This window comes from Cervus elaphus, chromosome 23, assembly GCF_910594005.1.
Source record: "Cervus elaphus chromosome 23, mCerEla1.1, whole genome shotgun sequence".
NCBI lineage: Eukaryota > Metazoa > Chordata > Mammalia > Artiodactyla > Cervidae > Cervus > Cervus elaphus.
Genome location: NC_057837.1, coordinates 69,326,201 through 69,351,191, shown reverse-complemented (window position 1 = coordinate 69,351,191; position 24,991 = coordinate 69,326,201). Strand labels below are relative to the sequence as shown.

Genomic DNA, 24,991 nt, shown 5'->3' with positions numbered 1-24,991 from the left:
GTCATACTGGAGAGTGCTCGCTGTTCATTGACCCTACATTCTAAAGGTGGGGACCACTTTCTGAGCATATTTGCTACAGACTTGGGACTCCATAACAAAAAAGGTGCCTGGAACGTGCGACAAAAACTCAGAAAAGGGGTCACCTTTACCCCAGGTGTCACAGGTTACACAACAGAAGCTGTGAAAAAAGGGCTTTACTGTACCTGAGGGGGCTAACTGATGTGCTTGAAAGTTCTCAAGTACCTGAAGATTTAACGGAAAGCAGTCATCAGAAGTCGTCCTTCTTGTTAAGAAACAGAGAAGAGGAAAAAAACTGCGGTAAAGTTTTGGTGGGATAAAAGGAAAACCAACTCCCAGGCGATGCTTGTCGGGAAATACTGGACTGAGAAGAGAGGGGCGGGGCAAGGGTCAGGATTCCCAATCCAGCTAGCATCCTTTTCAAAGTGCAGCCTGGCACGGCTTTTCTTTGGTGGTTCTCTAGAAAGCCCAGGACACGGAATACAAAAGCCGGGAACCTCCGGAGATGCAGCATCCGCCCCCGGTCCCCCCTCCTTCCCTGCCGGGTTCAGCCTCCGCGCGGAGAAAAGCGGGAGCGACGCCCGCGCATGCGCCCGGGGTAAGGTCCTCTCTGCGACGTCAGGGGGCTTGCGCCCGCACGAAAGCCCCGCCCCTCCAGGCGCCAGAGGCGACCTGGGCGGGGGGCCTTGGGCCACGCCCCCAGCCGAGCCGAGAGGGGCCGAGCGGAGCCGAGCGCCTCCGAGTGCGGCCGGGCCGAGCCGAGCGGCCCGGAGTCGGTTGGTGCAGCTGTGTCCCCGCCGCCCAGGCGTCCGCGGCTCCGGCGTCGCCGCCGCCGCCGCCGCCTCCGCCTCCGTGGGGTCTGCGCCGGCCGGCCGGCCGGCCGCCCATCAGCTGGGAGGCAGGCCTGGAGCGCGGGGAAAGCGGCCCGGCCGCGGGCGCCGCCGCCGCCACCGCTGCCAGGTGAGCGCCCGCTTCGGCCCGTCGACCCCGTGTGCCCCCGCGGCTGTCAGTCCCCTGTTTGTGTGTGTGTGCGTCTCCCCGCCTGTCAGCGCCCCGTGTCTGCGCGCGCTCCTCCCGCCACGCCTGGCCCCCGGCCCGGCCCGCAGCGTCGCCACCCCCTCCCGCTGCCCCGGGTCTTTCTGTCAGCCGCCAGCACCCCCTGGCCGAGAGGCCCCGCCCCTTCCCCTCGAGGCCCCGCCCCCGCCCCATCTGTCATCACCCGCCCCCCCCCCCCCAACTCGCTCCCGGCTCGGGCGCCCTGCAGGCGTGAGGGTGCCGCTGCTCCCGGGGGGTCCGAGCAGCCCCCCGTGGCCACACGGCTGCAGCTGGAGGATCGCGGCGGGGCGGTGGGGGTGTCCGCAGATGCCCGCCGGACCATGCGAGGGTGCGTCTCGGTGTGAGCGCCGCGTGTGCGCCCTGAAGCTGGGAGGGGAGCGCGGCGGGCTGGTGGGGGGGCGGCCTGACCGACGTGGGGCGGGAGATGCCAGGCGACCTAGAGCCACTTGCCCCAGCGCCCGCGGGCCCGTTGCGTCCTGCGGGGACGGAGCTACTCCGGGCCTCTGGTCCGCTCTGCCGGGGAGGCAGCTGGACCGGGACTCGAGCCACTTGGGGTTACAGTAGACTCCTCCCTCCTGGGACCCCCCCCCCCCACCTGCCCACGCGAAGGCAGCAGAGCTGGGCTCGGGCACCCCGGATGCCGCGAGGGGCACGTGAGCGGAGTTTGGGGGCTTGTGAAACCCTGCGGGTTTGGGATTTCCATTCAGAGACGCCTGTCGGAAGTGATTGAGGGGTGGGTGGGATGTGGAGCTTAGGTGGAAAGTGTTTTGAGAGCTTGAGTCATTTTGAGTTGCGTGGTTTGCATTTCTGAGCAGTGATTGCCCCGGGCTTGTGCCCTGTGAGAAACTGTTATGTGATGTAGGGGTTGGGGGGGGGGGCGCGGAGGCTCGAGGGAGGGCACACTCCTTTCTGTTTTTATCTGTGTCATGTGGACATATAGTATATTTATTCATGAGACCTCCGTACAGCCTCGGTTTTAAAAAGGGTTACAATAGCTTCCATTTACCGATTCTCTTGTATGCTGTTATCTTGATGTGCTTTATTTGCAGTAACTTCGTATTGCGATATTTCAAAACTAAGAGAAAACGCGTCCTAAAACAATTGGTATTTTGCCGGATAATTCTCAACCACGGGGAAAGAGCCAAGAGCGCACTTCATTAGCTGGAACAACTTATTCGGGCTTAATTTGTTTCTAAGAGACACACAGTGGAAAAATCCAGAAGCAGCATAGTAGTAGAAGAGTGTTAGGAAATTAATGAAAAGAACCCTTCTATTGCTGCCTTGGAAAGATGGTATCAAACTTGCTGTAGATCACAGTGTTTCTATGTAATGATAAACATATTAACCAAGTTGGTTTTGTGACCTTCATATGTGGCGTGGTGCTTGATTTGTGTAGTGCTTTGTAACAGGGAAACATTGCATGGGAAGCAAGGTAATTTGGGGAGAAAATGGTCCTCTTTTTTTTTTTTGCCATATTTAAGTAAGATTTCAGACCAGAGCATTCTGCTGGTGGAGGTAAGTTTTTAAATTTTCTACGATGACATCAAAAATTACAAAAGTAACTCATGTTTAAGGCAGAAACTAGAAGGAAAAAAAAAAAAACCACTAAGGAAAGCTTAAGAAAAACGCCATTATCCCACAAACCATAGTAAACCACCCTTTCGTATTTATCCCTTTAGTCTTTTGTTCCCATATGGAAGTATGTTTTTTCTTACAGAAATGCTACTGTACTATAAAATTGTGTTATGGTCTGCTTGTTAACACTTACAAATAGATTGTGAGCAGTATGTCTTGTTTTTGTAAGAACTTGTTCCTTTTCTGATCCTTTTAAAAAAGAGATTAGAATCTTTGCTTAGAGTGCTCCAACAGCTTCCCATCTTAAAGTAAAAGCTGAAGTCCCTGCCGTGGCCTTTGAGGCTGCCTCCGTGTCCTCATTTCCAGCCTTGCCCCACACATCTCTTTGCTGTTGCCTAAAAACTTCAAGCAAACACCAGCGTCAGCGCCTTTGCATTTGCTCTTGTGTCGGCTTGGAACCCTGTTTCCTGGATACTGTGGTTCTTGCCTCAGGTCTCTGCTCCAGTATAACCTTCTAGTGCCTTTCCCTGACCACGCTGTGGAAGACCCACCTCATCTCCCTGTCCTCCTTAATCAACCTTACTGTTTTTTCATGGTACTTACCACTACTTGGTAAATACCAATTTATTTGTTGGTTTACTGTCTCTTTCCCCCCATTAATCTGTAAGTGTGAGGTTTTTTTCACTGATGGATCTTTAGAGCCCAGAACCTGACACATAACGGGTGCTTAATCAGTGGCTCAGACGGTAAAGCGTCTGCCCGCAATTCGGGAGACCCGGGTTTGATCTCCGGGTTGGGAAGATCCCCTGGAGAAGGAAATGGCAACCCACTCCAGTACTCTTAACTAGAAAATTCCATGGATGGAGGACCCTGGTGGGCTACAGTCCATGGGGTCGCAAAAAGTCGGACATGATTGAGTGACTTTTCACTTCACTTTTCACTTCAATCAGTATTTGCTGAATGAACGAATGAATGAATGCTCGTTATCCATCCATTCATGAGACCTTCCTGGAAGCCTCCTAGGCTGTTAGATAGCCATATCATGAAGTGGGATAACAATCCTTTAAAAGTCAGGATTGGCCTCTCCTTTACATATCTGAGGGGAAGAATTTCACAGTGTGAGGCTTATGATCTTAAAAAGAATTACAGTCTTGATTTAACTTGCACAATTGAGGGAAGGAAGAGTTTTGGCCACTGTTACTGACTTTTCTTCTTATGCATTATCCCTTATGTTACACTGGAAATCTTTGAAACATTTCAAGTATTCCAGTGGTGTTGACAGCTATGATTTTGGTTTGGTGGTTCTTAGTGATAGTTTTAGCCTCAAGAGCATAATGAGTTTTTTGTGTCAACAGATAACCAGAGATTACAGCTTTACTGCATTTTCATCTGAGGAGTAGCTGTTATATTTACTTATTTTCCTGGCAATTCTATCCTTTTCAACTCCCTGCTTATCAGTTTTTGGATGGTCTAGCAGGTAACTTAAGATTTAAAAAAAAAAAAAAAAAATTTTAAAATAAATCCTTGATCTCTTGAGCCTTTTACATTTCTCATTTGACTCTTGAACTATTTGAAAGTACCAGTTTCATCTTTCAAGACAAAATGACAATTATAGTAAAACATATAATTGCATTTTCATTATAAGGAAGGGGAAATTTGTATACTGAGGCAGAAATTTTCCAGAGAGAATAGAGTGTGAGTGTAAGGTTTTTAAAGGCTTGAATTTCAAGGAGGCAATCTTTAATTTTAATGAGTTTTTGCAAAGAATCCTTGCTTTTGCTCTAAAGGAAAAGAATTCCTTTGAACACAATCCAAACCATCAAAAAGTTTTTTTTTCTGATGCTTCAGATATATTTGGGGGAAGAAATCGTAAATGAAAAATTTTGTTCTTTTAAAGGAAGGCCTAAAGGGAATGTGTTAAGAATTTATTTGTATTTGTTCCATAGGCATTTATTAAGCACGTCGTTGGGGCAGCCATACAAGCACATTGTATGGGCTGCATCACCACGTTTAGTTTTAGATTACCTGCCTGATTTGTTATTATTTATTCCCTTCTTTCACTTGGCTACCTCCCTTCTCTCATCAGATTCCCTTCCTAAGTGATCTCATCCGTTCCCGGGACTTTATTACCCTCTGGATGCAGATGACTGCCTCAGTTACACCTCCCGCCTGGGCCTTTCTTTGGTTCTAGATTTACAGTTTTAGCTCCTGCCTCCCTTCTCTCTCTCCTTGCAGACTCATAATGATCTCAAACTTCACATGCCCACAATTGATCTCTTAGTCTCTCCCTCTCAAGCTTCCAGATTTGTATTCCTCATTCTCGATCCCTCTGCCCTCTCTTCTCCTGCCTTCTCCTGCCCCCAGCCTCCCTTTAGTCAGCACTGTCCGTCCATTCATTGTTTAGCCGGAGACCTGAAAGTCGACCTGAACTTTCCCCCATTCCTCAGCCCACATCTGGTTCATCAGTGTGGGCTGTCGGCCTGGGCTCCAGATACTTCAAGCCCGCCCTCCCCTCCGTCCTCCTCATCCGGCTACCGTCCTCTCTCAGCTGGGGTGACTGCCCCTGCCTGCCGCCTGGTCTCCCAGCTTCCACTCCTGCCTTCTCTAAGCCATTCTCCCCCTGCAGCCAGCGAGCCTATCAGACCTTGCCCCTCGAGCGTGCCCTGCCCATTTCGAGGCCTCTCACCGCCCTGAGAGCCACGTCCACACTCGAGTGCCAGCCTCTGCCTCTTCTCCACCCTCCACTCCTCGCTTGCCGCGCTCCTGTATGGTGGAAGTACTGTCGGTTCTTCTCGGTGCCAACTTCTCTTCCGTACAGTGCTTCCCTCTGCCCAGCACTGGTCCCCAGACTCTTCTAGGAGAAGGGCCTTCTCCGACATCGGGTCTCAGTGAAAATGTCCCTTCTCAGAGGGGTCCCTTCCCTGATCACCCCTTTATAGCAGCTTCCTCCTCACTGTCCCCTCTCAGTACACATGAATTTCCTGCTTAGCATGTCACCAGAATTCCGAGTATTTCATTCAGATGTTTGTTTCCTTCTTTATGGTCCATTCCCCCAATAGACTGCAAGACCGAGAAGGCAGAGACAGCCTTGGCCTATTTATGGTCCAATCTTGGCCCCATCTCTGTGTAGATTCCACTAGCTACACAGTGGAATGATAAAGTGATTGTAACAGCCAACCTTTTTTGAAATTATGTGTCAGGTCCATGGTTAAGTGTGTTCACACATTATCTCTCAACCTCTGGGAGAAGGTACTAAGGTGGTGATGGTTACTTATCATTTTTTATTGTTGTTTTGAGACAATTGAGCTTAGAGAAGTAACTTTTGAAGTTACAAAGCTAAGAAAGTGGTGGAGCTAGAATTTGGATCTGTATGGTCTGACTGTAGAATCTTTCCTCTTATTCTTTGCTGCCCTCTGATAAGAAGGTAGGAATGAATAAATAAACATGGAACAGTCTGTGAGATTAATATTGGGTGGTTCTTCATGTTTGTGTTTCTGAGCATACATTGGAGCATAAAAAACAATGCTTGTGTTAGGGTTGTGGATTTCCTGGAAACTTTCTGTTAACAAGCCCTATGCTGAAGCATATAGATTAGTTTGTGTTCGGGCTGTTTTTTTTTAAATAAAAATTTTAAATATATTTATTTATTTATTTGGCCATGCTGGGTCTTAGTTGCAGCATGCAGGATCTAATTCCCTGACCAGGGATCAGACCCAAGACCCCTGCACTGGGAGTGTGGAGTCTTAGCCACTAGACCACCAGGGAAGTCCCAGGCTCTGTGTTTTAATTTTACCTCTGCCACTTACTAGCTGCAAGCCCTTGGGCAAATTCCTTAACAGCCTAAGTCTGTTTTTTTTTTTTTTTTTTCCAGCTGTAAATGGAGAAAAATAATATTTCTTATCTCACAGGGTCATTATAAGTAGCATAATTATACACAAAAAGCAATTAATGTTAGCTATTAATATTATATGGAGGAAAAAAGTTAGGAAAAGACTTTTGGCCCCATTAACAAACTAGAGTTGGGTTAAGAGTGAAAGACCATAATTAACAGTATTGTTTCACTGATTCTGGTTTTGAGTTTATAAAATTATCAGGGCGTTAACTCTGGCTTAGAATTTGTAATCATTCTGGATGCAGCTTTTGTTTGTATTTAGTTAAATGCTTGTAGGTGAGAGAGTTTTGTTTTCTTCTTTTTCTTTTTAGACTCTTCCCAGTCTTAAGAGTCTCAGGGTAGAGGGATCCTTTGAGACGGTAGATTTTTTTTTTCCCCCATTCACGACTGTTACAGCTTACTTCAGTAATGATTATCACCAGGGAGCTTGCTTTAAATAACCAAGCAAACAGTAGGCCCAGCACAGGCACGGATGAGCTTGGCAGCGCTTACGATGAAATATCTGGGCATAGCTGTGTTTTCTGGTGGGACAGCTTATGAGCAAGTGCTAGTCTGATGACTTCCATCATTTCTGTGAAACAGAGGTTCGCTAAGAGTACGTGCAAAGAAGTCAGAGGAAAAGCAAGGAGACTTGACATACAGTCAAGGTCAGGAAGAGGAAGAGTGAACTTGGGGCGATGCCCGTGACCTCTCGGCGGTATGCAGGACTCTGTTGAGGTAGGAGACTCTGGGTTGATCAGAGCACCAGTAGCAGACAGCTGGCTGATGTCAGGAGCAAGTAAGACCTCTAGTTATAAGACTGAGCCAGGGTTGAGGCGGGCTGCAGTGAGTCGCAGCGGGACAGTGTAGCAGAGGAACTACACTGTTCCTCCGAGCAGGGAGTGATCAACATAAGCAGGAAAGGGGGTCCCAGCTGGACGTGGAGGAGAAAAGGGCCAGAGGTGTGGATGAAACCAAGCACTGGGTGTATTGGAGCACTGGAGTAGAGAGGGACATGTGAGTGGGAGATTTCAGAGTTGGAGCAATTAATTACCGGACAGAACAGGCGCCTGGGTTTTGCCACAGACATACATAGCCCAAGTGAAGTGAACTCAGTGAAGGAGGCCATGTAACTGAAGCTCAAGAGTTGTTTGGGTCATCCCTGTGGTTATCCAGGCCATCAAAAGGATGGCAGGACCTTGGCGGTGCAGAGAAGGAAGGCATGCCCAGTCTTGGGTGAATGGCGTACCAGCAATGAGAAGAAGGTTGATGGCCAGCCTGGAGGAGCCTCAGGAGACTGGGGCATTTTGCCTGAGAGCAGTGGCAGAGCAGTGACCTGGAAGCTTTGTTGGTTGCGGGGTCTCTCTGGAAGAAATCAGCCTTGGCTCAAGTTCATTGTGCTTCTGAAGGCATCCCGATTCCAAGTGAGCAGCATGGGTGACATGTAGTATTGTGTTTCTATACCTGGTTGTGGAAATCATCTGAGGGTCTGTGTTAAAAATTCAGCTTCCAGGACCCCACTCCAGGCCCACTGAATTAGAATTTCCAGGAGAGGGGACTGAGAATGTATATTTTAACATTCCACTCTCCACACACATACCTGGTAATTCTTTTTTTTTTTATTTAATTGGATAATTGCTTTACAATGTTGTGTTGGTTTCTGCCATACATTGACATGAATCAACCATAAGTATACATATGTCTCCTTCTTGAACCTGACTCCCACTCCCCACCCCATCCCACCCCTCTAGGTCGTCGCAGAGCACCTGTTGAGCTCCTGGTACTGAGCAACTTCGAGCTAGCTATGTATTTTACATATGCTAATGTGTATAGTTTAGTGCTACTCTCTCCATTTGTCTCCTCTGCTAATCCTTCGTAATTAAGCAGGATTGGGAAAGGTGGCTGTAGTGGATAAGAACACGGGAGGCCAACTGCTTAGGTCTGAAGTGAGGCAGGTGAGGGCGTGCCTTAGCCTGTGACTCTTAATAGCTTGCCTTTCCAGGTTTAGCTGATGGCAGAGGCTCTGAATTAGAGACCCTCCATTAGAGTCTGTCACCTTGGCTAAAGCAAGAAGAGACAGCTGGTGATGACAGAGACAAAACTCCCTCTACAAAGTCATCCAGAGGATAGCAGTTTGGGGACACTCAGAGAGGAAACAGTCTTGTCTGCCTCCGTGGTCTCTGAATACATTAATCATAATTGCTATCCTGTTCAGCAGGGATAGGTCAAATTATGGTTTGATTAGTTCAGAAAGGTTGAGAAGGAAGTAATGCAGTTTGATTTAGAAAGCTTTCATCCTAATCCTGCATGTTTTAATGTCAGTTATCAGTAATGTTAACTTATATGACACAGTTCTATCTCTGAGGACACTGGATTAAAAAACCCTTACTCAATGAAAAGCCAAAGACTAGAGCAGTTATTATCCCCAAGGGGCCTCGTACACGACTAGATAGTATCATGATACCAGAAGGCCTGCCACCCCATGCTCCCAGCTTTTATGAAGAAAATTCTGTTTGTTTCCATGATAAGGACAGGGAATCCTACAGGAGAATAGCTGCTAGAGAGGGAACTTGGGATTGGTTCACCATCCAAGATAATATTTCTTATCTCACAGGGTCAATGTGAGTAGCATAATTGCACTCAAAAAACCAGTGTTAGCTATTAATGTTACATGGAGAAAAAAAGGAGAAGATTTTAGCCCCATTAACAAATTAGGGTTTGGTTAAGAGTGAAAGACCATAACTAACAGTGCTTGTTTCACTGACTCCTGTTTTGTTTATGAAAATGATCAGGAAATTAACTCTTTGGCTTGGGATTTATAATCATTCTGTTGATTCTGACCATCCTGGGCTGACTGCTTAGAATCCCCTACTGCTGGTGAGGAAGGTGTGAGTTTGAGCAGCATGTTTAGAATACTAAACTATACTTAGCGCCCGGTTCGTCATAGCCAAACACTAAAAGCTTCGGGAAAACAATGTTGTTGGCCCTGCCAGACAGAAGTAGTTGCTTTGGACCTTGAGCTTGAAACTTAGCTTGCTGGATCGCGTACTCTGTTTCTTATTTCCTCGTAGCAGTGTCGGTACTGAGGGGCCTGGCTTTCAAACTTGATGAACGGGGCACCAAACGTGGCACAGTGTCTCGGCTGTATCCCCGTCGCTTTGCACGTCCTTCCGCGCACTGTCCCATCACCCTGCTAAACTGCCGGCAGCCATCTGCCTGCACATTTTGAGACCCAGAAAATGTGGCAGTGGAGGCTTAACAATGCCAGCTCCCCCAGAATTTTCTGTTTGCAAGTTGAAATTTTTAAAAAGTAATTCCCTTTTAGGAAAAAAGAAAAAGAAAAAGAAAAACCAAACAGGAATTTAGAATATTTTTCCCTTGTAGAAAAACATTTTCTTCTAAAGCTGAGAAATACTGAGCAGAGGCCAAAGAGCGTTAGTGATACTAAGTGTGGTCTCTAATATCCCACTTTTCCTGTCCTCCAGAGCTCGGGACCCCTGAAGGCTCTGCCGTGTCATGGTGCCCTTGACAGCATCTGACTCACTTAAAAAGTATTTCAGTTTGTGAAGTGTTTGTATGCCTGTTGATCTAGGCACTTTGGGGTTAAAAAAAAAAAGTCTCTGGTCTCCAGGAACTTTTTTTTTTTTTTTTTAAGTTAGACGAGGTGCATTTAAGTTTCTAACCTAAAGCAGGTCGTGCACTGTGCTGCAAAGGAGGTATAATCAAAATATGGGTTCCCAGACAAAAGAGGGGTTATTTCTGGTGGTGGGTGGAGGTGGCAAGAGGGGGTTGCAGGATAGTTTCAGGGAATATTTGTCATCAGACTGGATCTTGAAGGTTGGGGAGAATTTTGAACTCTTCTTGATATTCTGTGTTTACTAAGGCATCGTTTATTTTAGCAAGACTATAGAAATATTTTGGTGCTTAATGAATTAGCTTTCAGTTAGCTAAATGACTCACTCATCCAGCATGCCTCATGCCTTAATTACTTTGCATAACTTGTCTCCCTAAGTAACATATGAAGTATTAAGGAATGTGTGATGGCGAAAGGCTTTTATGGAAGCCCTTAAAGATAATCTTGGGATCATAGTAGATATCACAAATCCCTGAAGAAATGGAAGCATTGTGCTGTGGTGGTGAGCAGGAAATCAGAATGGCGGCAGAAGGTGCATGTTTGGGTGTGCCGTTTAGGAACCGGGGGAAGATGGCACTCTTGGGGACGCTGGTGAAGACCCGATAGGGAAGGCATAGTCTGCTGGGTTAGGAGGCCTCTTTTTGTTTTAATGACTTTTTAAAGAGTCATTTATTTTTTCATTTTTGTCCTCACTGAGTCTTCATTGCTGTGTGCGGGTTTTCTCTGATTGTAGAGAGGGGGGACTGCTCTCCGTTGCGGTGCTCAGGCTTCTCACTGCGGTGGCTTCTCTTGTTGCAGAGCACAGGCTCTAGAGTGTGCAGGCTTCAGTAGTTGTGGTGCATGGGTTTAGTTGCCCCACAGCATGTTAGATCTTCCTGCATCAGGGATTGAATGCGTGTCCCCTGCATTGATAGGTGGACCCTTAACCTCTGGACCACCAGGGAAGCCCTCGAGGCCTCTTGAATACCATGATAAACTGAAGATGGTTTATCAGCTCCTTCTCATTCCCCCTTGCTCTAGTGGGACCGAGCACATGGGGTTTTATAGAAAGGCTGTGAAGCCATGCCCAGAATTTCTCTTCCTGCCCCAAGCCTCTGTAGTTCTTGTTGCTTGTCCTGCCTCAGACCTGCGTCTTTGTGCTACAGATTCAGTCATATTGCTGTGGTCCCTCTGAATGAATTGTTGCTCCTTTAGCAAGCCCATTTTTTGCCATGGTAAGTTAGTGACAGATGGACCATTGTACCAGCCGTGCAAATGGTTCTACTATGCCAGAGACCTTGCACTTTTTCCTTTCCCATGCGAAGGCTCTATTTTCAATCTTCCACTTGCTCCAGCAGACCAACACTTAATTTTCTAGGAAGCTGAAAAACATACTCCTTGCTACTTCATGTGCTGAAATGGGGCCCTGGCTCAGAATTCTGATCCCCTTGGGAATAAACACATAGGGTTTTGAAAAGATACTATTTCCTTTTTCCTTTATTCCTCATGATGCCAATAGCATTTTAAAAGCCAAGAGATTTGGCAGTGCTCTATGCCCCATCCTACCATCAGGGTGACTAAAGCAACTCTGAGAGAATGAATTCAGTTGTTCACCAATGATGTACTTTTTGTCTGCTGTGTGTCAGGTACTGTGCTAGACCCCATGGGGGAGCAAGTCAGACGTGGTCTCCCTGTGGCCTCATGCCCCTGAGAGTCTGGAGGCTCCATAGCCAGGAAGCCAGGACAGGTTTGTGGAGTAACGATAGGTGGGGGCAGAAAGGCCTGGTATCTAGTCCCACTTTTGCCTTTTACCAGTTACATGATCCTAGGCATTTGCCCCTCTTTCCTGTCAGATAGAATAAAACACAATTTTAAAAGGTTTATAAACGTCTTATAAAACTTAAATGACAGTACATAAATAAGAGTTTGAAAAGGTCAAGTTACATATATGCAAATGTAGGTAGAGAACATCAGCCTCTGTCTTGTTCAGAAGGAATAGCTGATGGAGAGTTTCCACAACTCCTTGGCTTCAGAAAATGACCAAATACAATATTTGGACTATATATTATTAATATTTCACTAATTCTAATGTTTGTTAATAACAAGTAAGACAACCAGCTATTTGTTGGTGCCTGAAGTTAACATGGACTACTTCGTCACCCCTGAACGTGTGCTCGCTCAGTTGTGTCCGACTCTTTGCGACCCCATGGACTATAGCCCGCCAGCCTCCTCTGTCCATGAGATTATCCCGGCGAGAATACTGTAGCGAGTTGCCATTTCCCTGACTCCAGAGAGCCTGTTTGAGTCCAGGACTGCACATCCACTCAGGCTGCATTTACAACCTGCTGGTTTTCCCTGCAGATTTCAGACTTGCCAGTCCCTTACCATCATGTGAGCTGGTTCCTTAAAGTAAATCTCTTAATTTGTATGTGTGTGTACACACACACACACACACACACACACACACACACACGTATTCTGTTGGTTCTGTTTCTCTGGAGAACCCACATGGCTGAAAGAGGAGGAACAAGTGTGGTAAGCAAGGTGCTAAGTGTGGTTTTAGCCACATTGAATTTGAGGGGCCTATGGAATCCACAGGGAGATGTGCATGCATGCGTGCTCAGTCATGTCCAACTCTGTGGCCCTGTGGACTCTGTCCTGCCACAGCCTTCTCAGTCCATGGAATTCTCCAGGCAAGAATACTGGAGTGGGTTGCCATTTCCTTCTCCAGGGGATCTTCCCAATCTAAGGATCAAACCTGAGTCTCTTGAGTCTCCTGCATTAGCAGGCAGATTCTTAACCAATTGTGCCACCTGGGAAGCCTCCAGGGAGATACCAGCAGGGAAATGTAGCCAGGATGTGGAGAGCTCACACGAGAGGTCTGGACTGCAGAGATGTAAGATTGGAAGATACTTCCACACCAGTTGGAAGTATGTAGCTGTCAGTTGAAGCTGTGTGTGGGGTGATTTCAGAGAGAGAGTGGAGTAAGGTAAGAGGAGGATCAAATGGAACCATAGGAAACAGGGACATTTAGGGGAGAGGCAGAGGAAAAGAAGCCAGAACCAAGGAGGAGCAGACAGAGAGGAGGAAAATGAAGAGAGTGTGGGTTGTGGAAATCAAGGCAGAGAAATTTCAAGAGTGCAGCATTGTCAAGTGCCCTGAAAAGGTCGAAGGAAATGTTGCTATCCATCCACCGAACCCAGCTCTTAGGAGGTACCATTAGAGGTGACTGTTTCAGTGTCATAATTCATTAGAGCCGGTGGAATAGAGCAGGGGTCCCCAGTCTCCTGGATCTCATGCCTGGTGATCTGAGGTGGAGCTGATGTAATAATTAGAGAAATAAAGCGCACAATAAATGTACTGTTCTTGAATCATCCTGAAACTCTTCCCCTGCCCCAGTTGGTGGGAAGACTGTCTTCCACAAAACGGGTCCCTGGTGCCAGAAAGGTGGGCGACTGATGGGATAGAGGACCAGGTGATGAAGTGGAGATCTGGGTCTGCCTCTTAAAGGAGACCAGTGATGAGGTATGAGGAGAAGAGGGGCTGTGGGTTTCTTGAGGAAGGGGCGATTTTAGGATGCGAGGGATTCTAGCATGTTCAGAGGCTGAAGAGACAGAGCTCGAAGAAAGGACGAAGGCAGGGATTCAGGGGAGAGAAAGGACAAGTGATGATGAAGGTGTCCTCTGTGGATGGATGGACGTGCACCAGGGTGGTCAGCAACATTGCCAGAGGAGGGCTGCCTCTGGCATTTGGTATGGGAAGGGGAAGGCCATGTGGGGGTACTGGTGTGCCTATAGGAGCTTGGGGCCAGAAGTTCTGCACTCATAAGAGCATCTAGTTTCTTTGTGAAGGGGACCCCTGGCAACAAGCGATAGCCAGGGGAGAGGGTGTGCAGAAAGGTCTTTGTGAAAGTGGAGGCTGATTATTGTTCCTCCTTGTCTATTGTATGAAAGTTAAACTCCACAGCCTGATGTTTATAAAGTCCTCCACAGTCTGCCTTTAGCCAATTCTGCCAGACTCCCTCCCTATCTTCCTTTGTTTTATTCCAGCACACTGTGTACTTCAGCTGAGAGTATCTCTGTTGTAGCCCTGGAGTGTGGCTCTGAGAGGCTGGATGCTGCAGGGGAGACGCCAGTGGACTGTGAGTCGGGAGTCCTGTCACCCAGTCCTGGCTCCTCCATTTACTAGCAGTGGGACCTTGGACCCACCTTAACGTCTCCATTTCTACATTTGCAAACTGTTAATTACAACAGCACTGATGATAAGTGATGCTGATGATGGTTGTGTCAGATGAGAAAACGTGCTTCAAAGTAATTTGAAGAGAATTGTTGTTCAGTCACTAAGTTGTGTCTGACTCTTTGCAACCCCATGAATCGCAGCACGCCAGCTTCCCTATCCTTCACCATCTCCTGGAGTTTCCTCAAACTTATGTCCATTGAGTCAGTGAAGCCATCCAACCATCTCATCTTCTGCCGCCCCCTTCTTCTCCTGCCCTCAGTCTTTCCCAGCACCAAGGTCTTTTCCAGTGAGTTAGCTCTTCACATCAGGTGGTCAAAGTATTGGAGCTTCAGCTTCAGCATCAGTCTTTCCAATGAATATTCAGTGTTGATTTCCTTTAGGATTGACTGGTGTGACCTCTTTGCTGTTCAGGGGACTCTCAAGAGTCTTCTCCTCCAGCACCACAGTTTGAAAGCATCAGTTCTTCGGTGTTCAGCCTTCTTTATGGTCCAACTCTCACATCCGTACGTGACTCCTGGAAAAACCATCGCTTTGACTATAGGGACCTTTGTCAGCAAAGTGATGTCTCTGGTTTTTCATATGCTGTCTAAATTTGTCATAGCTTTTCTTCTGAGGAGCACGCATCTTTTAATTTCATGGCTGCAGTCACGGTCTGCAGTGATTTTGGAGTGCAAGGATAAGGAGTATGCAAATGAAGCTTGTTTCATCAGACCACGAGTGATCCTAGATTCAGGCTTTTGTATAAACTTTCTTCTTTACCACTAGAATCCTCTCCCTTGCTCTCCAACTATCTAAATTCAGCCTGTATTATCTAGAGAAATGCTAGTTCTGGCAACAGATAAACCCTGCTGAAATCTCAGTGGCTTAAAACATTTTCATGTTTGTTTTAAATCCAGGCAGCCATGGAGATGGGGGGGACTCAGACTGATGCTCTGCCATCTTCAAACCATGGCTTCCATGGTTCCTGGGGTCTGTCGACGTCCAGGCAGCAAGGTGGGGAAAGAGAAAGTTGATGATCAGGAGGCTTTAATGCTTCTAGCCTAGGATGGGGGCTGGTGACTAAGGCCAGAGGAGAGATGGTTGAGAGGAGGCATTTACGGGATGGGAGATGAATGTGGGGTGTGTGGGATTTAGCAGGCACAGAAGGGTGGCGGGGCCTGGGGACAGGGAGGCAGGACCTGTGGAAGAACAGACAGGCCCCTCATCCGGCCTCGAGGGACAGAGCCTGGGAAAGGGGAAGGGCCGAGGGGCCCAGGACTGGCTCCCAGTGATGGGAGGCACCAGGAAGGTAGGAGAGAGGCCCCTGGGTCAGGGGAGACAGGGAGGCGAGAACCGGGGTATGCACACACCTTCTGAGATGAGCTTCCTAGAGCTGAGGAGGCAGACCTTGTTCATTTTTTTTCAGGATGAGAAAGCTGGTGAGGTGATGCCTTGACCAGAGACACTCAGTCAATACACAGGAGAGAAATGAGCTAGGACTTGAGGTTTTTGAGGTCTAAGCCCCTGGCGGTGAGAGCCAGGACATGTCCCACCTGGAGAACCAGAGAACTTGGACTCTGAAGATGGCTAGAGGTGTGAAGGCGGGGAGGGGAGGGGAGGGCCTCTGCAGTGGCGGTTCCTTCACAGGTGATTCACCCTTTGGCTGCTTGGGTTGGAGCAGGGAGGGCAAGAGAGGGGCGATGCGGGCAGAGGGAGCAGCCTGAGTGAAGCTCCTGAGGCAGAGAAGTGCTTAGAGGGTTTAGGGACTGAAAGGAGCCCGGCAGGAGGGCCAGGGCGTGGGAGGATGCTGGGGAGGGGAGTGGGGCCCTGGGCACACAGTGTGGACAGGGAGGCGAGGGTTTCTTCCCAGGGCAGCAGGAAACCATTGTACACTTTGGGTGGGGATCACAGTGGTCTGATTTATAGTTTTAAAAGACCACTCAGGCTGTTGTATGGAGAATGGGTGGAAGGGAGGTCACAGTGTATGCTGGATGCAGTGGGTGAGGGAGAAGGAGGACTTTAGGACGGAAGTGAGTCTGGAGCTCAGGACAGAGGTTCAGGCTGGCAAAGAAAATTTGATGCTGTGTTTCCTGTTGGCTCCCTCCCTATTCTCAGCCAAATTTCCTCTGAGTAGCCTTATCCATAGTCTCCACTTCCTTACCCTCTGCGCTCTGGCCTCTGTCCCTGCCACTTCCCTGAAATGTCTCGGGCAAAGGGCACTCCAGGCCCTTTATGATTAGCCAAGTCCAGGCCTTTGACCCTTGCCTGGCCTGACTTGCGTCCAGTCACACTCTGAGCCTTTACTGCCTTTAACGGCTCCTTAGCCCCCTGTCTCTCTGGCCCCTCTGTGGTCCCCAAGTCCTTAGGCCAGTCCAGAAATGAGAGCATTACCCAGGCTTCTGACCTCGGTCTTCCTGGGTTTCCTCTGTGTCTCTTAGAAAAGGAGGAGGCCTCCCCTCTTTCATCAAGACAGTGCCTACTTGCCTTTCTGCTTTATTTCAGGTACCCCCTCCTCCAGGAAGCCTTCCCTGACCCCTCAGACAGGGTTCTGCTTCTCCTCCATTTCTCCTGGTGCTTCATGTGGGTATGGTGGCACTTAGCACCCTGCTTATTTACCAGTCCCCTCAGCCTAACAGTGCTGGAGGGATAGGGTTATGACAAAATGCCCTGTGATCTAGGACAAAGAGTGCTTTCTTCAGTTCAGGTGGAAGCCACACTCCATATGAAGGTGCCTCCCCTGATTGTGAGTCTTTTAGTAGATCATGCATTTCTCACTGGGTCTGAGGGCTGTGAAGTCTGGTATAGTGTCTTTTGTGAACAGAAGGAGTTAATTTAACTGTAAAGAATTAGTAATTGTCTCCATCTTCTGAAAGGAAAAACATCTGAGAACTTAAGAATATGAATTGCTTCAGAAGAGCTTCTGAAGACCTGCATGGCCTGGTAACTTGATTCTCCACTCCCTTGTCCCCACCCCTAAGCCTGTTCCCTGTGCCTCACATTTTGTGATTCCACAATTCTGGGTTTGACATTACAACTGCCTCCGTGACGAAGAGCACCAGCGTTCTCCTGGGCTCACCTGTGCTTGCCCTTGGAGGCAGCAAATGGGCTGAATGCAAGACAAGCCTCTGCCTTTCTATCCTCTTCTCCTGCTGTTGTTATTTAGTCGCTAAGTCATGTACAACTCTTCTGTGACCCCATGGATTGTAGTCCGCCAGGCTCCTCTGTCCATGGGATTTCCCAGACAAAAATACTGGAGTGGGCTGCCCTTTCCTTCTCCAGGGGATCTCCCAACCCAAGGATTGAACCCACGTCTCCTACGTTGCAGGCAAATTCTTTGCCACTGAGCCCTTTCTCCTGCTGACCTGGAGTGAAGAAGAGGTCGGCAGAGACAGCAAAGCATACACAGCTTGCATCTAGAATTTCAGTAAGGTTTTGGGCGGTTAATGTCACTAAACTCCCATGCTTTGCTTTCTGATGTCTTTTTCTACCCTTTTGAATTCTTTCTTTCTGTCTTTTCTCTCAGTTCCAAATCCGCTTTATCTTTTTTGGCAGGTGAAACAAAGACGAGAAAATGTTGAATCACTTTGTTCTCAGTGGCTTGATTTTTAGAATCTTTTTTGATTTATGTTCCCCCCTGTGTTTAGTTTTCTGAGCTTAACAGAGCAAAAAGCAGAGATGCCTTTGACTAAATGGAGCTCTTAGGTTTGTTTCTCAAAACAATGCTGCAGGTTTTACTTGGTCTTTTTGAATGTAGTGTTGGGCTGATTATTTTCTAAAAGAATAAAGAACTATGAGACTCTTATTTATTCTTAATTTTAGACACCTCTCAGATGAAGTAAGACTGCCTAAGTGTGTGTGATAATGGACTGAGTCTTGGCCCCCATATTACTCTCTCGAGAGTTTGTTGTTATCAGGATGAGAAATGCTTGCACGCATGAGCCCCACTCCGTCGATTCCCACTTATGTTTATTTCTGGTGTCCAAAGAAGACAATAGGATTACGGATGCTCAGATAGGAAAGGATGCAGAGTTTTCCAGTGTACCCTCTGGTGAGATGCCAAGTCCCCTTCTTTATTTTCTTTTTGGTATGATTTTATTTATTTATTTATGGCTGTGCTGGGTCTTTATTGCTCAGCAGACTTTCTCTCGTTGCAGCCAGCAGGGTCTGCTCTTCACTGAGGTGCATGGGCTTCTCATTGCAGTGGCTTCTCTGGTTGCACAGTGCAGGCTCCAGGCACACAGGCCGACTCCCCCTCTTATGTGCAGGACCCCTCTGTTAGCTTGAGAACATTCTTCCTCTCAGGAAGCTACAATCTCTGATCCTCTGGATTTACTTAGTCTTTTCCACAACATATAGCATATTCAACCTTTTAAGTACTTGAAGACAGCTATCTTCCCTCTTGTTGCCCAAGCTTTTCTCTGTAGACTATGAATTCCTAGTTTCTTCAGATGTAACCTCCTTCCTTATTCTCCATATTGTGATCTTGGTAGAGCATCCCAAGGTCTTGTTAGCTTTTTCTGGTGGCTCCACCTCTTATTGAGCTGAATCTTAGCTGAAACCCACCCTCGTGGAACCCACCTCTGAGTAGAGGTTCTAAAATGTCTATTTAACAGAATATTTTTTTATCTCAGTAGTCTTATGTAACAGTAAAGCTTTTTGTTACACTTGATAATGTTGTAATATACTTTCCTTTAAAAGAAGACAAAGGCTTTTAAGTCCTAGGGTGCAGGTAAAATGCCAGCAAGGCCAGGGAATTTGATTTTTCGCCAGAGGAGGCTTAAGCTAGTTCAGTTGGGTCTGATGATAAAGGCTGGCATTGACTGTGCCCTCACAGCATGCCTGCTGCTGGGCCGGAGTTGTTACCCATATCATTTGGTTTAATACAACGACCCTAGTTAATAATGATATCATGACTAGCAGATACTGTTGTTGGTCTTATTTTAATGATGAAGAAATGGAGTTTTAGAAGGGGTAGGGACTTGCCACATGTTTCACATACTGTGTTTAGTTGCTCAGTCATGTCAAAAGTGTGACCCAGACCTTGAGCTCTTCCTGCTCTCTGCCACCTTTCTGCTGGGCGAGGCTTTATGTACAACGCCCTTCTCGTGCGCTACATGTTTAGCTCTCTGATCTTCTTAATTAAAAGGTAAATTTTAAAAAGAAAGAATTGAATGGTTCTTTGCAACTCACCAGGGCATCTTGAAGAGTGCTCTGTACATGGTGGGTGCTGACAGGTTAGTTCTGTGTCTCCAGGCCCAAGAAAAGGAGACTATACTCTATGAGGTCTTCAGTCTGGGGATGACTGGGACTACTTCAGTCCCCAGAAGTCCATTTTGAACCAGGCTGTCCTGGTGGGCGAGGCCTGACTGAACTTTGTGTGCTTGGGCAGCTGGCTAGCACTGACCAGAGGGATGGGTGTGGTGTCGGGCTTCAGGTTGGACCAGCAGCGGGGACTGAATACAGGGATCTGGTGTCGGGTCGGTCCTGGTTCTTCCTTGCACACTCGCCCTCTGTGAGCCACAGGGCCCTCCTTTCCTAGGAACTGGGAGGGAGAGAAGTGTATGAGTGGGGAGTTGGTTACTCCACGTTTTTCCCCTGCTCTCTTGGAGGTTAGAAGAGCCCTTTCGGTGTTGGAGCGTCAGTTCTTACGGCTTGTTTCCCAACTCCTCACTTGAAACACTGACCCGGTGGGAACTACGGGACTTTGGAGGCTGCTATTTCTCCTTCCTCAGCCCCTAAAGAATTGGTGAGTTGTATACCATTATAATAAACTTGGGGTAAAACCAGAGCTCTTTAACTGAGCCTGGACTGAGGAATTAAAATACCGGTCTACCCAGGCCCTCACCCCCCAGTTCACAGGAACCAAGAGTTTAGGAACTGATGTTAATTCCCCTGTGGTCTGAGGACAGTGGCTCAGTTGAAGGCCTGCTTTAGGCCTGTTGGGGGAGCACAGGCTAGGCTTTGCCAGTCTGGTTTCTTACAATCATCAGATCCTGCCTGCATGTGCCTCTCGGCCTCAGATGAACCCTGGAACTGCCCACTGCCCCTGTGATTCAAGGTAAAAATGCTGTAGATGGAATGCTTTCGATAGGCCTTTATCGGTCAGAGTCCCGACAGGAAAAGCTGATATTCTCAATTTAGAATCATTATGGATCCTAACTAGGTTCGCTTAAAGTGGTGTGGATAGCACGTAGAGGAAATCTCCAGGGACAGAGCAATGGTGAACTTACCACCCCAGCTGCAATGGGAGAAGTGGATGGAGTGGTCTTCAGAAGCCAGAAGGGCTTGTCATTCAGAAGAGGCCACCTTGAGAAAAGCGGTGACCTCTGGTTGAGGAGTACAGCTGGCAGAAGTAGAATATTGCTAATATTGCTAAAATTGCTAACCTCACCCTTTCCTCGCTCCACCCCCCAACTCTGTTTCCTTCCCTGACCTCTTTCTGGGACTCTGCTTTGGACATACGTGGGGGGCTGTTGATGGGATCCATAGAGATCAGTCTGTAGGGGTAGGAGCAAGGTAGGGATGGGTAGAGAGTGCACCTGGAGAGCAACAGGAAGATATTTGACAGAAGGACCACGTGACTTCACAATAGACAGAATGTGTGTGTTTAGTGGAAGGTGGGAAAAAAGGATACGGTAAGCATTTCTTGAGCATCACCGTTTACTGGGGATTTTCTCCTGACCCAGTCACGTTGCAGGGGTAAGTAGGAGTGTTTCCATGTTATAGAAGTGGAAAACTTGAACCCAGGTCTCTTGGCCCTAAGTCAGCTCAGTCCTGGTGATGCCTGTGGTGACAGATGGTAGCCAGGTAGTCCTCACATCTGACTTTCTCTGAGCCCATTCCAGAAAGCCGCCCTTCGTGGCGTCACTGGGAGAACTGGGGGGACTGTAAAAGAGCTGCTGTGTGCTTTTTTCCCTTCATGTCTATGAACTTGAAGAGAAGGGGAAAGAAGAGGGAAAAAAATCAACTTGGCATGAACGATGTTAACTGAGATCAAATAAGGTGAAAAGCAAAATAGAATCCAGAAATTTAGTTTTGCTTTTACCCGAAGTTTATAGGCGGCTGCTGTACAAAGTCCTCTTACTTTCCACAGATGTTAAGCACTTTTCATTACGTGAATCTCATTGTATTTTACTTTTGTTGGTAATTTATGAAAAATAGGTTTATAAAGGACAAAGAACCAATTGAACATTAAGGTTCAACTATGTGTCACCTTTGTGTGATTTCATTTCTTGCTAATGTACAAATTCTTACACTTACAAGTTAAAATTATTTTGGTTCCTGGTACATTCATTGTAAAATTATTTATTGAACAATCAACAATAAAGTAGAAATTTTAAATTAAAAAAAGAGGAATCCTAACAGCCAAAAAGACAAACCTTAAACTTTTTCCCCCTAATTTTTATTATATGTATGCATAAATTTTACATGGCTAGAATTGTACAGGTTTATATTGTTGTCACTATGCATATGTTTACAGGTTGCTATATGACCTTCATGATTATTTAAATAGTTTATTAATTTACCTTAAACATTCTCCTACTTGTTGGATATCACTTACCCTGCTTTATGCCAAAAAAGATTGGCAGTTTTGTCGAACATATAAGTGGTTTATTTACTGTTATTTTTCTTTATAAACATTGTTCATTTGAATCTTCCTGCATTTAGTTTCCCCACCCTCTCCCTCTTTTGTTCTTTCTGACAGAGGGAAAGGAATTGTTATTTTTTTCAGAATAATTTCTCAGAAGTGGGATGGGCAACTCTGAAGGTATATCAAGGAACATTAAATATAGAAATTTTAAGGGTCTCTGAGAGAAGCAAGAATACAATTAAAATGAGTCATTAAGCAGAGCTGTTGCTTAAAATGTTGATGTGGAGGATTTTTATTAAATCCTTCGTTTAAAAAACTACTGCTAAAAGAGAAATTATACACCATTTACGTTTACATACAAAATTTATCTGAAACCCTAAATTGTGATTAAGTTTTAAAAAATTTGTTCTTGGCTAAATTGAATATAGTGTAGTTCTTTTTTTTTTTTTTTTTTATAGTGTAGTTCTGAACAGATTTTTTTATTTGATTAATGATATTGGCCCCAGTTATCCTGCAACTCTGGAATACAGCACTGGCGTGGAAGTCCCCTAGGCTACTCCCTGGGAGGCGTGCGTCCCCTCCCTAACCCATTCTGCTCAGCCTGGGGGGCCCGGCCATTCCATCTGTGCACTCTTTACAAAGCTGGAGCCCCTCGGACGGAGGTGCTTCCTTGTCTGGGGCCCTTGTCCTCCACTAGCCTTCCATCGACCACAGCTCCGCTTTCTGGGACAACAGACAAGTTTCTTCCACTAGTCAGGAAAATTCAGACAATTAACGATTCTGGTTTTCCCTCTGTCCTTAGTTCCTGGCATCGTGCCTGGCACATAGCAGATGCTCAGAAACACATTTGCAGAATGAAATGTCTTGAGACAGCCCTTCAGATGTGTGAATACAACCAAGATGTCCCCACTTAGTCACCTCTTCTTCGGATTTAATGTCCTCTAGGTCAGCCATTCCTCAGGAAAGACTCCAGGTCCCTTTCCCTCCCACCCGGGTTCTCACCATCGTCTGTGGCCACAGTTTGTCGTCAGTCACTCTGTTAGAACACATGGCCAGGTCTGCAGCCTGTTCTCCAGAAGTGGTCTCGTGTGCAGACATGCAGTCAAGTGTGCATTACTTTTTTTTTTTTTCTCGTTAGCAGATCGCTGGTTGCTTACGTCTTTGCATGTGGTCTGCTCTCAGGCCTGGCCTCTTCCAAGAGGTGCTTGTGCAGTTGAGTGTTTCCTTCTAGATGACTGTCACTTGGGACTTGCGGAAGGTTCTTCAGTATCTTCTGTGAGTCATCAGTAAAAGTGAGAGGCAGGGGAGGCCCACGAAGAGCTCTGTGGAAACCTCCCTCCACGTGGACGGTAATCCCCTAATCCTCGGCTTTTCTGAACTGTGGCGTGCATGCAGATGACCTGGGGCTTTGGCTAAAATGCAGGTTCTGATTCAGTAGTTCTGCGTGCAGCCTGAGGTTCCATCTTTCTAACAAGTTGCCAGGTGATGCTGATGCTTGTGCATCGATCAGGTCATACTTTGAATAGTGAGGCCCAGTTTTGGGGAGGAGTCAATGTGAAAAAAATCCTTCCGCATTTGGATACCTGTGCTGTGCCCATCAGATGCCCCGGAAGATACTCTCTGTTTCAGATTCTCGATCCCTTATTCAGAGGTTCCTCTCCTACCTCGCTAAGTAAATGAGGAAAACAACTGTGGTACTGTTTCGCCCTCTTGCCAGTGGTATGTACCTCTCTGTGTATGTCTGGTTGGACCCTTTATTCCAGCCTGACAGGCTGTTATCCAACATATTTGGTGTCTTTTCAAGTTTCTCATCTTCAGGACATTTAATAAAGTGCTCATGGAAACTGAGCACTTTAAAAAAGTTTTTATTAATATGGTATAGCTTCATATACCAGAAAGTTACCCAAAGTAAGTGGATACTTAGTTTTTAAAACATTGGTTATAAGATACAGTCTTCCTGATAAAATTCTTTTATAAGAAATATTATAGAGCATCTAATTTTTTTTTTTTTTTACTCTACTGGAATTTGGAGAAAATGGATGCATTGTTGAAATCACATTCCTAAGCTGAAAGAGCCTCATGTAACTGGCGGCGTTTCAGTAACAGATTAGCAAGTGAGTCTGGAGAACACCGGGCAGGGAGGTCATGAGCACCTGACCCCCCTTTTCTCCAAGCTTTTACTCTCTTAGCTCATGGAACCGGTACTTTTCTTTCACTCTTTGTTCCAAGCAGGTAACACTGTGGCCAAGACTTTTTTGGTCATTTCAGGGGGTGATTATTGTGTCAGAATTTAGAGAAAAAAAACTATTTACACTTATTTTGTAGAACTTACTGTGACCTGACCAATAAGGTGTGTCTTAGTGTTAGGGATTCTCTACCTCCTTGTGAGATGAACTGTTTCCTTAAAGCCAGAGGATTCGGCTGAAGTTCTTGACAGAGATGTTTTGCTTTGAAACGTTCTGCATCCCTAAAAGCGTGGACACTTCTAGCTCAGAGTTTGTGCTTAGAACATGACTAACTTTTTTCTTTCCTGAGCAGGCCTCTAGGATGCGGTGTTCTTGATGTGGGAGCTTATCAGAGTCACTTTGAGATGGCAGCCTACCCAGTGCCTTCGTTGTGGGCAGTGTAGAACCTGAGTGGTGCAGTTATTGCAGCGCACACGCATGCACACACATGCTCACGGAGTCCTGCAGTCCCTTAGATTTTACCTGTGCAGCACCATTTCCTTTTTTTTTCCCCCTAGTGGAACAGAGGAGTTTTTTTTTTTTACTTGAAAAATAGTTGATTTACAGCGTTTCAGGTCTATAGCAAAGTGATTCACATATATCTGCATGTGTGTGCATATATGTATATGTATAGTAAGAGAATGACATTCAATATCTAGTAGTAACCTATAATGAGAATCTGAATATATATATATATATACACACACACATATATATTTCCCTGTGCTTTACAGTAAGTCCTTGTTGTTTATCTATTTTATATATAGTAGTGTGAGTCTGTTAATCCCAGATTCCCATTTATCCCTCCTCCACGTTTCCTTTTT

The 24,991-nt window shown here is 46.6% G+C and overlaps 1 protein-coding gene across 2 annotated transcripts in view; it reads left to right on the top strand.

Moving 5' to 3' along the window:
- Nucleotides 1-762: 762 nt before the first annotated feature.
- Nucleotides 763-24,991, top strand: part of ZHX3 (zinc fingers and homeoboxes 3) — a 108,704-nt gene continuing 84,475 nt past the window's right edge. Inside the window, exon 1 of one of the 2 annotated variants that reach the window (XM_043884123.1) lies at nucleotides 763-978. The gene's annotated coding sequence lies outside the window, so the exon portion shown is untranslated. Of the gene's footprint in view, nucleotides 979-1,251; nucleotides 1,403-24,991 lie in introns of those variants that run through there. The other variant, XM_043884122.1, reaches the window with a different exon arrangement.